This window comes from Mesocricetus auratus, unplaced genomic scaffold, assembly GCF_017639785.1.
Source record: "Mesocricetus auratus isolate SY011 unplaced genomic scaffold, BCM_Maur_2.0 Super-Scaffold_100011, whole genome shotgun sequence".
In the NCBI taxonomy this organism is placed as follows: domain Eukaryota; kingdom Metazoa; phylum Chordata; class Mammalia; order Rodentia; family Cricetidae; genus Mesocricetus; species Mesocricetus auratus.
Window position 1 is genome coordinate 7,932,278 of NW_024429195.1, and position 13,759 is coordinate 7,946,036.

The window sequence follows — 13,759 nt, forward strand, 5'->3', positions numbered from 1 at the left end:
TTGATTTCTTCAAGAAGGTTTATGACCATCGTTGACAATAGCATGAATGTCTTCTTCTAGAGGAAGGCAAAGTTACACACAAAAAATGTCTCAGAAAGGAAGAGGAGGGGAACAAGTGAGAATAATAGTAAATGAATATGATGAAGACTGTATAAACTTAAAACACGAAAAGGTGAAAAATCTACTATGACCTAGTACTAAAGCTCAATATAAAGTATTACAGCTCACCAGGCGGTGGTGGCGCACGCCTTTAATCCCAGCACTCGGGAGGCAGAGGCAGGCGGATCTCTGTGAGTTCGAGGCGGGGCTGGACCGATAGCCTCCAAAACAATACAGAGAAACCCTGTCTCGTAAAAACAAAAAAAAAAAAAAGTATTACAGCTCATTTTCCTCTGTATGAAAGAGCTGGCAACTACATTTCACCCTGTTTTTAAAAGGCACACAGCAGTCATTAGTAAACTGAACCAAAACATAACACGAATTTGGTAAAAATTTAGTCTTAAACCTATTTCATCAAGCTGTTTAGCTTGATCTGTATTCAATGGAAATTTATAATCGGCTCCATTTTATCTATGTTAGCAAAGCAAAATATTAATGCAACATTTTTGTAAGCTGATTTCTAAGCTGAAAAATTCCAATTACCTTACCAATGAGAGAATTAACTGGAAGGTTAAAAAAAAAGTCATTGTTAGTGAATAATAACACCCAGATTCCCTTAATGTTGATGCTTTTGTCTCCAACAACCTTATTTCAGTTGGTCTCTTAGAGCAGCAAGAAATACAATTCAGAGCGCCCTTCTCGCTGGTCATGCAGTGAATGCGCAGTCCTTACTACTTACTGCAGTACAAATTTCCTTCAGAGCCTGGCCCCTGCCTTGGCACAGCCTCCTCCTGCCTACCACAAACATTTAATGTACACTTACTTTTGCATACATTAATAGCTTTCTGACTTTAAACGTTTTGTCTAAGAGGAGATAACAAAAGCAAAGTTGGAGACAGAACAATTTAACATTCAACATATGTGTAACACTTGGCCCTGTTCAGAAGGTAAGCCCTTGTTGGGGAGGAGGTAAAAGAAAGACATGATCCCTTCTTTCAAAGTACTCTTCACAGCCAACCAGGACCTGGTATCGTTATTCTTTTCTGCTTACGTAGCATGGCTTGAACATGCAGCAGAAAAAAATCTAATTGCAATGACAAAAAGGCACCCATTTCTCCCACAAAAAGTCAAGCTTCAGAAGGACAGGGCCTTCAGTCAAGTGATGCTCACCAAATGCCTAGAACAGCGCATGAGGAAGAAGGCACTGGATACTGTGCTGGGTGAAAGAATGCCGGGTAAAGAAAGAGAGGAACGCGAGCAGCAGAGTTCAAGGAGTGTTCTCTAGTGAGGTGACACACACGGACCTGCTCTCTTCCCGCTCACCAACAAAGACTCCTGTTTGACTGGCCAGTTACTCAGGCCTAACCTGACATCAGAGAACTAAATATAATTCAGTGACGAAGTCCACAGCATAATCTAAAATCAAGCAATTTCATGAAAGCCCTGGAAAATCTGAAAAAAAAACAAAACTTATAGACTTCCAGGCCCTTCTTTTATTAGTCCTGAGCCCTTTAAGATGCTGACGAGGGCTTTAAGACATGTTCCCTCTCTCTTACCACAGGTCCCATTAGCTGAGTGTAATGATAACACAGACATCTCAGTTACTATTACCATTTCACATACTAACTAATCTTCAAAACAACTCCAAAGCAGTGCTGTTGCCATCATCAGCTGCCAGAACGGGCAGACTGAAGCCAGAGCATGGGAGGCGACAGGATTCTCTCACAGAGCTTGACCCAGCCCACCGTCCCACCCTTCTAAGTTCTTTCAGTGCAAACCTCAGTGCAGGGTGCACGCTTCCTAATTGTGCACTCCCTTTGCTGTCCATCTCTGAAACAGGGCTTTGCTATAATCAAGTCAAGTTCATTAACAACGAGGTCACGGAAATGTTGCTGAGCACGTGTTTAAATGCCTGGTAGAATAGAAAACTCAAACATCTTCCGACATTACTGTGAGAACCTCTAGTGTCCAGTTTGCAGCTCTTTAGAAATGGGAGCCTTATGTGTTTACATGGAGTTTCCTCCCCACTGCTTCTCAAACATCTTCCGACATTACTGTGAGAACCTCTAGTGTCCAGTTTGCAGCTCTTTAGAAATGGGAGCCTTATGTGTTTACATGACGTTTCCTCCCCACTGCTTCTCAAACATCTTCCGACATTACTGTGAGAACCTCTAGTGTCCAGTTTGCAGCTCTTTAGAAATGGGAGCCTTATGTGTTTACATGACGTTTCCTCCCCACTGCTTCTCAAACATCTTCCGACATTACTGTGAGAACCTCTAGTGTCCAGTTTGCAGCTCTTTAGAAATGGGAGCCTTATGTGTTTACATGACGTTTCCTCCCCACTGCTTCCCCTCCACTAGCAGAGTGTGCTGCAGGCAAACATCAGCACATTCTTACCTACTGAGGAATTCCCAGGCCTGAGGAATTGCCTAATAGGAATGGCAGTTTAGGCCGTTTCCTCGGGGTGTGACCCTCACGCCTCTGCTCATGGGACACAGAGCTTCCAGGACCCACTTTACCTTTCCACATGCTGATTCTTCTCCGCCATTCAGTCTACTCCTGCTATCAGTCCACTGAAACTTGTTCACCGCGATATCCTTCATCTACAGTAATAGCAGCAGCATTCCCCCTAGATCCGCCCAGAGCCAGGTCAAGTCCCAATGTTATTTTAAGTGTTACTCTAAACCTATCCTTCCTTACAGTCCTCACACGTTGTCTTAACTCTGAACGCCCACCTCAGGCTTCCACTTCTCCACTGCTGGACCTCTGTTCCCAAATTAGTGTTCATAACAGAGGGATTTGTCTCAACTAAAATCCAAACTCAAAATCCTTAATCTGGCATCGGAGGGCTTCCACACTCTTTAGCATTTCTCTCCACGAGCCTGCTCCTTAGATACACAACCTCGGCAGACATTCTCTGACTTTCTTTCCTCCATACCTCTGCTTTGATCATGTCCTCGTAGGGTCTGCTGTCTCCCACTCTCCTCCGTTTACAAACAGCTATGCAAATAGCCACATCCTCAGCTAGAGAACAAGACTGAGGCTTCTCATTCTCTCCAGTGATTTACAAACTGTCCCGGTGCCCAGACACTATGACAAAAGAGTTAAGCAAACTAGCCGAAGTCACCAGCAAGTCAAACCTTAGAATTTTCAAGAGTATTTCATGTGGGGGAGAGGCATTATGATGGTGTGTGGTACAGAATATACATGCGTACATACGTGCCAGCCCCAGACATCCTCCTGTCTCCCACCATCTCTCCAGGATACGGTTACAAGCGTGGACCACTCTCAGATCTTTCGCATGGGTGCAGGGATCTGAACTAAAGTCTTTATGCTTATGCAGCAAATGTTCTTTACCCACTAAGCCACCTTCTCAGCCCCACCCTGGGTGTCTTTTAAGGAATGTGACACAGAGAGACAGGCTTTATATAGTTAGTGTCAAATCTGGAGGGGTTCAATTCGATCTGCTCTACTACATGCATGAGCTCACCCTGATGCCTGAGCTCATCTGTAAGAAAGGCATATGTAAGTGGGCACTAAGGACATGGTGGAGAAGAGCTTCCTGCTCCTCCAAAAGACCTGAGTTTGGGTCCCAGCACCTACATCAGGTGGCTCACAGCCACCTTAACTCAAACCTCAGGGTAGCCAGCACCGTCTTCTGGCCTCCACAGTCCACCATACATATATACACACATACACAGAAATTTAAACATGTAGAAATATAAGTTGAAATAATTTAGCCAGACAAGATAGCACATATCTTTAATCCCTGCATTAGGGAGGCAGAGGTAGGCAGAGTTCTGTGAATTTGAGGCCACATACAAAAAAATAACTTTAAGTCATAATTGTACTATCTACCACAATAATGAATTTGAGAGTTGTGTGTGATAACACAAGGTAATTAGAAATCTTTTGGACCCATAGCTAATAACATTAACTATTAGGTTTTGTTATTTGTATACTATGACACTAGCAATCATATACTTTCATTCTTCTCAAATCAATCTTAGTGCAGTGCAAAATCTTCATAAAAGCTTAATTCTATGTTGTAGATGTGTTCAATAATTATCTGCAGAATATATGAACTTAAAACCATCATTCATCTCCGTACTTTATTAAAATGAACTCACATGTCTGCTAATTCTGTTTCTTCTGCTGAGAACTTAACAGTGTTTACCAACTGCCTTCCTCTTTTTTATGTCACAGGAAATGACCATACTGGCACATACGGTAATAACAAGTCAAACACTATTGTGACTTGCTCATCAGCTTTCAGATATACATTATTCATTCATTAAGTCATTTTTTTAATTTCAAAATCCAACTATTTTAGTTAATGCTAACATAAGTATACCATAGTATTTTATCAAATCACTTAATACCTATTCAAAATAAAAACTACAAAACATAAAGTCGTGCTCATCACTATAAACCTAACCCTAGAGTCAAACCCCTACTCTGCCCTCACTTTGCTGACCTGAGTGCCTGAAAGCTGACACAAAATCTGTTCGTCTCAGATGTAGAAACGTCAAAGTAAGTCGCTTGCTATCAACACAGCACCTCCAAAATCCTTAAAGAAATAACGAGGACAACTGAGAAGTCAGCCCCAAACCCTTCCATAGTCAACCCCTATCCATGGTTTTTACACACGACTTACACTGCACATCAAGACACCATGCTGACTTCAAGAAAAGTAGAGAAAAACGCTCGTGTGCTATTAAGATAACTGTCATTCCTTACATAGGGACCACTGTAGTTCTATACAGTCAACTCAGTGACGTTGAACTATGTAGCAGACATGCTTCATTTCATTTAATCTTCACAACTTTTCCATTTTTTTTCATTTTTTAACTCTTTTGCTTATTGTGTGTGTATGACTTAAAAGGGAAGTCACACACTGCAGGGTTCGTGTGGAGGGCAGAGGATGGCTTTGCAGAGTGAGTTCTCCACTTCTGCATCTACGTGGGTTCTGGAAATCTAATTCAGGTCATTGGGCTTGCACAGCAAGCTCTGCTACTCACTGAAACATCTCACCAGCCCTTTCTGTATTTATGGATGTCCCAGAACACCGGAGTTAAATCTAGTCTGACTCCCAAAGTGTAACCCCCGTCTTTGGAAACATTTTTTTCCCTGAATTCTACAATAATACATTTTACAGCTTCCTCTTCAAAAAGAAAAACTGAAGCGGACTTTCTCCATCAACTATTTTTAAAAAATCAATTAATGAATCCCTGTGGCCCTGCACACTCAAGTCCAGGGGCGTTCCTCTGAAATGGAGTTATCTTCCTGGACCCATTAAAAACTGTCTTTAAACAAGGCTTGATGGCCCAGTAATTCCAGCACTCAGCAGGCTGAGAGACGGAAGAATGGCAAGTTTGAGGTCAGTCCGGGCTACACAGAGGGATCCTGTCTCAAATAAATAAACCATGACCCCATGACGGATTAAACTCTCAAACCGCCCTTCCCTACATCTTTAAACGGCCTGTTTCCACCGGCTCTGGTGAGGCTTAGCCGTCCGTGTCCTCTCAGCCGCTGCTGAGAGGAAAGCAGTTTGCACCCTAACTGCTGCATCGCTGGCAGCGAACAGTGACACCCGGGCAGGGTTTGGGGGGCAGACAGCAGCCCACACAGCAGCTGCCCACGGTGCTGAAACTGAGGATTTTAAAAAGACGCTGCCAGGTGAGGACCAAACCAGAGCGGTTCACCGACAGCAAGCGGAGGACGCCTGCAGCAGAGGCTGCCGAAGGGCTTCCCTCTTGGGGACCGGTCTGTTTCTGAGCGTCCTCGCCGAAGTTTGGACTTCAGGACTGGGGGGAGGAGTGTAGTAGCCCCAGCAAGGTCACGTCCAAGCCTGAACGCTGAGCTCTCCGGGGGACGGGAGGGGGAGGCGAAGAGAGAGCAAGGAAGCGAGCGATCGCATTTGGCTGTCTTCATTTTTTTTCCTTTTTTTAAAAGACAAAACAGCCCCCAGGGGGATTTCGCCCAGGACTTAGGAGTCCAGTGCGGGACCAAGGGAAGGAAGCGCTGCAAGTCCCTGCCCAGGCCATACCTCGGGGAGGGAGCGTGGGACGCGGAGTCCATCCCCCGACACCCTGAGACCTCCAAGCGGGCAGGTCGGGGCGCTAGGGCCCGGTCTCCGGCGCGGGCCTCGGCTGTCACAGCCCGCGGCCCGGGGGCCACGCACGTCCCCGCCGCGGGCCGCTGCACCCAGGCCGGAGGGAGGGGGTGGGGTGTGTGTTCTCCCGGCCCGGCCTGGGGACAGCCCCCGCCCGCCCGCCTGCCGCTGCCGAGCCACCCGGGCTCTTACCTGCAGTCCGTCCCCGGAACCCAGGCTCGCGAGCACCCAGGAGAAAGTCGCTACCCGGACCTCATGACGGAGGATCCACAGCGAGCCCCGTCCCCAGCCAGTCCCCGGGAAGGGACAACAGCGGGACGAGCGGAAGTCCCGCCCCCTCGCGGGATTCATTGGGCCGCCCTGGGAGGCGAAGAGACGCTATTGGTCCGCGGCGCTGCCCGTCAAGGCCCCGCCCCTCTCCCCCGAGCCGCGCCCCCGGCGTCGGCTGGCTCGGGAGAGCTACCCTGTGGCGGGGCGTCTTTCTGAGCCGCCCCCGGTGTGGACGGGGAGGCGAGAGGAGGGGCTGCTGTCGGAAGCCGCGGGTGCGGTGGAGAAGCCACCTGGACTGCCCCGGGCGGTGCACAGGGGCCGGCGCCTCTTCCCTGTACCCATCCCGGCCGAGGAGCCTCGACGTGGCTGGCGCGCGGCCCTCCAGCGAGCCGGCGGACGAGGGCGGGGAACGCCGGTGACGCCTGGCTCTGGAATCCAGGTCGGCTTGGAGCGAGCCGCCTGCGGTCTGGGCAGGGACCCCTGAGGCCTGGCCCGGAGCCCAGCGGGTCAGCACACTCCTTGACTAGCACACGTCCAACCCACGTGATGATCCAGTCCCCAAAACAGCCTTTCGGGAACCTTGTCACCGCCTTAGGAACGAAAACCTCATCCCCCTTCGGCTCCTCTCGAACCACCACCCCCAGTTTAAATCTGAAAAGCAACCACTTGGATTTAAATGAACCACCGACCTTAGCAGCTGCCACACCACTGCTGCTGCTGTTTTTAATGTAGTTTGATGCAAAGACTGCAGGATCCTGACATGCCCTACTGGGCCTACTGTAGCTTAAAATAATAAGAATTGTTAACAAGGGCCATGCTGGCATCAAATCCTTTAATGTGGGGAGGAGGGTTATAACAAGGGATATCAGTAGTTTGCAACCTCGTTTGTTTTCCAGCGGCCTAAGTGGGTGGGGGAACAGGGATAGAAAGATTTCCTGTTCTTCTTGTGCCTTTAATTAGAGCCGACTCTAAATACCTCACGAGCCACTTAAAAAGCAAATGTGAGGTGTTGGAGATTTAGTGCAGCGGCAGAGCGCTTGCTTAGCAAGCACTAAGGTTCTGGGTTAGGGGGAGGGGAGGGACGGCACACAAAAGAATCAAAATTGGAAATTAAAGACCATCAAAAGCATTATCACCTATGTAGTGCACAACTATAATCAACGTACTTTCATTCACTGAGAAGGCATTCAATACTGCATAGTTCTGCTTTAACGAAAGTTATAAAGATCAGGATTGGGGCTATTGTTGCCAGGGCTAGAGTAATTAGTATAAAAATATTTGCCATTCTTTATATATATTTTCACTAAATCCTCTCAAATGGCTTTCTATGCTAAATCCAATTTCTTGCATAATATAAAAAATTTAAAGCACAAAACAGCTGTTGATTCCTTAAATAAGGACTCGTAAGGAAAGAACATTTTCCTTCTGTTATCAGCCTCCTCTGTAGACCATGGTAACTGTAGTTCTCTCAGAACTAAACAAGGTAATATGTTCGTGTTATCAAGTCTCCTCTGTAGATCATGGTAAATATACATAGTTCTCTCAGAACTAAACATAAATACATTTGTGCTGCACTTGGGCAGACTAATGATATAATTATAAATATATATTCCCCTTGTATTAAATAGTGGCAAGTGGCCAGGCGTTGGTGGCACACGCCTTTAATCCCAGCAGGCAGAGGCAGGCGGATCTCTGTGAGTTTAAGGCCAGCCTGGTCTACAGAGGGAGATCCAGGACAGCCTCCAAAACAATACAGAGAAACCCTGTCTTCAAAAAACAACAACAAAAAAAAAAATGGTAGCAAGTTAGAAGACTTATTGGAAAATAATATTTTTTTTCTTTATTTGGTTTTTCGAGACAGGGTTTCTCTGTATTGTTTTGGAGGCTGTCCTGGAACTCACTCTGTAGACCAGGCAGGCCTCAAACTCACAGAGATCTGCCTGCCTCTGCCTCCCGAGTGCTGGGATTAAAGGCATGCGCCACCAACGCCCGGTTTGGAAAATAATATTTTAACTGTGGTTTTTCAAGAATATGGGAGACTTTAATGGAGTATAGGATGATTGAAATGACCAGTATTGGCACAAGACACCCCAAGACCAAGTTCTCAGCACAAGCATTTATTTGCCCCCAGGGACAAAGGGCAGGGAATAAGGACAAAGGCAGGAGACAGTCGATGAGGGAGAAGGGGAAAAGAACAGGGAGAGAGGGGAGGGGCGATTTGCTGCTGGGGGACAAAGGGCTGCCTCTGGGTAGAGAAGAGACAGGTGGGGCCCACAGACAGATGGCAGTTTATAACGGTAAAGGGGGACGCCCTGTATTGGGATGATTTGGTTTGCTTTCATTGAGCACGTTAATCAGGGTGGCCCACAGGGGACCTTTGATTGATACACATCCATACTTTGATAGCTGGACCTTGGAAGTCAGCCTCAGGAGGAGGAAGTAGCCAATTAAGGGACTAGACCTTGGTGGCTAGCTTTAGGGACATAATCTAACGTTTTTAGCAAAGAAGAGGGAATAGGGGAAGGCCTGTCAGAGCCGTGTTTGCCATTCTTGGGCCTGCCAAAGTCCCACCTGTTTGTTTTATAAGTGGGAACCCTTGTCTCTGGCTGCTTCCAGCTGATACTGGGCCTTCAGTGTTAAGGGACACAAGGGAGCTGGGTTGCTGGCCAAGAAGAGCACGCCGTTTCATTTGCTGTGACATTTGGAAGTGTAAGCAGGGTTCAACAGTCTGTGAGGCTGGACTGTCTTCCAGCTAGCCGCTTTGGGGCTGTCTAGGATGTGGACTCCAAGGAAACTGCCGAAGCTGTGGCTGGAATTGCCAGAGCAGTCTGTAGTTTAAAGAGATAAACTACAGACTGAGGTAAAGTTAAGGAGTATATGATGCTCTGTATGCCGGGAGGTGGTGGCGCACACCTTTAATCCCAGCACTCAGGAGGCAGAGGCAGGCGGATCTATGTGAGTTCAAGACCAGCCTGGTCTACAGAGAGAGTTCCAGGCCAGCCAGCCTCCAAACCCACAGAGAAACTCTCTCGAAAAACCAAAAAAAGAAAAAAGGAGAATATGATGGGGGAAGTCCTTCTGTGTATATGTTGTCTGATTGGTTGATAAATAAAGCACTGTTGGCCAATAGGGAAGCAAGATAGGTGGGACTAGGAGTCAAGGAGGATTCTGGGAAACGTAGTCAAGAGTGGGGAGTCACTATGTGATGTCGGGAAGAAAGGATGAATGGGGATGTGTCCTCAGTAAGATAAGATCTTATAAAAATACATATTAGTAATTATGGGTTAATAATTTAATCAGAGAAAGCCATTAAGAAACCATAGCAAACGACGACAGCTTTATAATTAATACAGCATCCTGTGTGTTCATTTGGGACGGACGCGGCTCTGGGACCAGGCTGGCAGGAAGAATGCTCGTTACAAGTTTAGGATTTTTTTTTTAAATCTTGGATGTACATTTGAATCTTCTAGGCCTATGGTCCTGGTAGTTGGAAACAGAGTTCCAAGACCAGGGATATGGGTGGAAAGAATGAGAGAGCTTGCTTGGCTCCTAGAGGGTGACTTGGATGGTCAAGGGGACAAGCGGCCAGTACTGGCAGTGGGGCTGTGCTGGCAGAGCACGTGGCACACGGTGGGATTTTACTCTTGGGACTCCTAGCTGTGCCAGGCCACAGACACAGCATCTGGCAGATGTCAGCATCCCTGCGGTGCACAGGGGTTTACATAGGATAAGAAACAGAGGATCCATGTAACAATGGAATGTGGAAAGTTCAGGCAGTGTAGATCACACAGGGGTCTTGAAGAGAACACAAGAGGAAGCAGACACGTCCAGGCACCAGAGTCATCGCTGGGTGCTGAGTTGCACCATTAATATTGGGTATGAGTTTTCCAGCTGGAGGAAGACATTCCCGTCACTCCACAAGCCCTTATCCCTAGGGCTTATGGAGTCTTCCAGGTACCCTCCACGAGTCCCGTCACTCGCTGACTGCCCACCCTGGGGCTACCCCAAGAGGAACCATAACAGCACCTGGAGCCACAAGAGTACTTGACCATTGAATTCAGGCAGAGCCCCCTACTCTCATCGAGCCAAGAGACCAGAACTTCTAGTCCATGTTCCCAAAGAGTGAGTCACTAGCTGCCACTGTAGTCCAGGGACTCCTTGCAATAAGCAGACACTGGGCAGAGCATCAAAGGGGGGTTGTGGTGTGTGTGTGTGTATGTGCCTGTCTTGGAAACCTAAAGTCTTCTGTGTCTGACTCTTAGGGTTTCTATTGTTATAAGAAACACTGTGACCATGGCAACTCTTAAAAAGGAAAATGCTGGGGCTGGCTTACACGTTCAGAGGTTTATTAGTATATTATCTCCATGGTAGGAAGCATGGCATGTGCAGGCAGACACGGTGCTGGAGAAGGAGCTGAGAGTTCTATGTCTTGATCTGCAAGCAACAGAAAAAGATTGTATGCCACATGGTGTAACTTACGCATATGAGACCCCAAAGTCTGCCCCCACAGTGGCACAGTTCCTCCAAGGCCGTACCTCCTAATAGTGTCCCTCTCTATGAGCCAAGAGTTCAAACACATGAGTCTGTGGGTTCCATTTCTATTCAAACCAGCACAAGAAGTTAAAGGTCTCTTTGGTTCAAAACCACCCTAGGAAACATAAGACTGTCTTAGTCACTGTGACAAAACACCATGACCAAGGTAACTTACAGAAGAAAATGTTAAATTAGGCTTTTGATTTCAGAGGGTGTGTTAGCCAGAGTTCTCTGTAGTAACAGAATTAATCAAATGAATTTCTCTGTATATATCTAAAGGGAGTTTATTAGAATGACTCAATAGGCTGTGGTCTAGCTAATCCAATAATGACTGTCTAGGAGCAGAAAGCCCAAGAACCCAGTAGTTTCAGCTGGTTTTCAAAATATGATAGTATTCCTAAGTGGGCTCTAATGCCAGTGAAGGAATGGACTTGCTAACAAGGCGAGGGCAAGCAGGCAAAGAGCAAAAGCTTCCTCCCAAGAGCTGGGATTAAAGGTGTGTGCTACCATCTCCCAGCATACAGAGCATCATATACTCCTTAACTTTACCTCAGTCTGTAGTTTATCTCTTCAGACAGATTTTATGTCCTCATATAGGCTTCCGGCAGAAAGTATGGTTCAGATTAGAGGTGGGTTTCCCCATCCCAAACAATCTGGATTAAAGGTGTGTCTTCCACCTCAAAGATTCAGATTAGAAGTGGATCTTCTCATTCAAATTTTGCAAAATTTCCTCACGGGTATGCCTTATTTGGGGGGTATTAATTGATTTCACATATAGTCAAATTATCAACCAAAATAGCCATCACAGAGGATCAGAGTCCGTGTAAGCTGAGCTCACATCTTGGTCTAAAAGCAGGAAGCAGAGAAAACACTAGGGATGGGGTCAGTCCTTTGAAACCTCAAAGCCAGCCCCCAATGACACACCTTCCAATCCTTCCCAAACAGTTCCACTAACTGAGGCCCAAACATTCAAACGTAGGAGCCTAAAGGGCCATTCTTACTCAAACCGCCACAGAGACCATGTCCCAAAACAAAATGAAATATAAATATGTAATATAAAATAAAAGGCCTATGCCTTAGTTAGGGACACCATGACCACCACCACAACTCTTACAAGGGAAAGCATTTAATTGGGGCTGGCTTACAGTTCAGAGGTTTAGTCCGTTTTCAAGTCAGAAAGCATGGGAGGACACATGGAGGGACGGAAGCAGGCAAGGTGCTGGAGAATAGCTGAGTTCTACAGCCAGACTGGCAGGCAGCAGAAAGAGCCAGTGAGCCACCAGACCTGGCTTGAGCATCTGAAACCTCAAAGCCAGTGACACACTTCCTTCAACAAGCCACATCCACTCCAACAAGGCCACACCTCCTAACAGGTCTACTCCCTACAGGCCTATGGGGGCTATTTTTATTCAAACCACCACAGCTTTATGTGACGGCTCTTCTTAGTGGCTGTACTGGGTGATTTTGTGTGTTGATTTGACATAAACTAGAGTCATCAGAAGAAGGAGACTCCATCGAGGAAATGCTCCCTTGAGATCCAGCTGTAAGGCATTTTTCTCATTTAGTGATCTACTGTGGAGGGTCAAGCCTGTGGTGGGTGGTGCCATTCCTGCTGGCCCTTCATTGTATAAGAAGGTGGGTTGAGCAAGCCAGGGGAGGCAAGCCAGTAAGCAGGGGTCCTCTGTGGCCTCTGCATCAGCTCCTGCCGGTTTGAGTTCCCGTCCTGACTTCCTTCAGTGATGAATAGCGATGCTGAAGTGTAAGCCAGATAAACCCTGTCCTCCCCAACTTGCTTTTTGGCCATGGTGTTTTGTCACAGTGGTAGAAAGAAACCCTAGCAAACAGTGGTCAGCCTTGTGCCATCTGGAATTAACTAAAGCCCCAAAATGGAATCTGAGGGATTCTGCTTAATTTGAAGTAGGAAGATAAACTCCTAGTCAGGAACTATGAGGAGGGAAGACACGGCTTGGGACCAGATCATTTAACTGGGAAAACACTGTAACCCAGGTCGTTTGAGTTGGGAAAACCCACCCGTAATCTGGGCCTCACCACTTGCTGGAAGCCTAAAAGGAGGGAAGTTTTCGCTCGTTGCCTGCTTCCTCTTGTCTGACTGGCGGTTAAGGGAGTCCACTCCTTCACTGGCATTCAAGTCTACTCAGGAATTCCAGCATATACTGAAGACGACAGGATTCTTGGATTTTCTCTTCTTAGCCAGGCAGTATCGGATTAGCTAGACTTAGCCTGCTAAGTCATTCTAACGAATCCTATCTTTAAATACAGAGAGAGAGAGTCAGTCTATATGTTGTTTCTCCAGAGAACTCTGACTAATACAGCATACAAAAGTGACACATGCTGGTAATTCCAAGTGGCAGCCAAGCAAATTGAGCCTGACCCGTATGGTAAGATTCGACCTCAAAAGGATTAAAAATAAAAACAAAAGGAAGTGAGATTTTCAAGCTTAGCGTGCGGCTGTTGTTGCTCTTCCTAAAAAGCACGGATAGATAGCATGAAAGCGCAGTCTTTGGCCAATCTCCTGCTTCCAAAAGCAACCATGGCAGGACCAGATAGGGTTGAAGTAATCCTGGATGAAGACTAAACAAAATGCAAGCAGTCTCTTTCACACTGAGATACTCAGAAACACAAATAATGCAACAAATCACTCATAAACAATAGAATCCAGAAAGAAGCCATATATGTCTGAATACCAACAGAAGTTTTTTGGTTTTTTTTTTTTTTTGGTTT

General features: G+C 46.6%; 1 protein-coding gene across 1 annotated transcript in view; it reads right to left on the reverse strand.

Moving 5' to 3' along the window:
• Positions 1-6,542, reverse strand: part of Rnf13 (ring finger protein 13) — a 78,016-nt gene extending 71,474 nt beyond the window's left edge. Inside the window, exon 1 of the mRNA XM_005077902.4 lies at positions 6,407-6,542. The gene's annotated coding sequence lies outside the window, so the exon portion shown is untranslated. The remainder of the gene's footprint in view (positions 1-6,406) is intronic.
• Between the last annotated feature and the right edge of the window lie 7,217 nt (positions 6,543-13,759).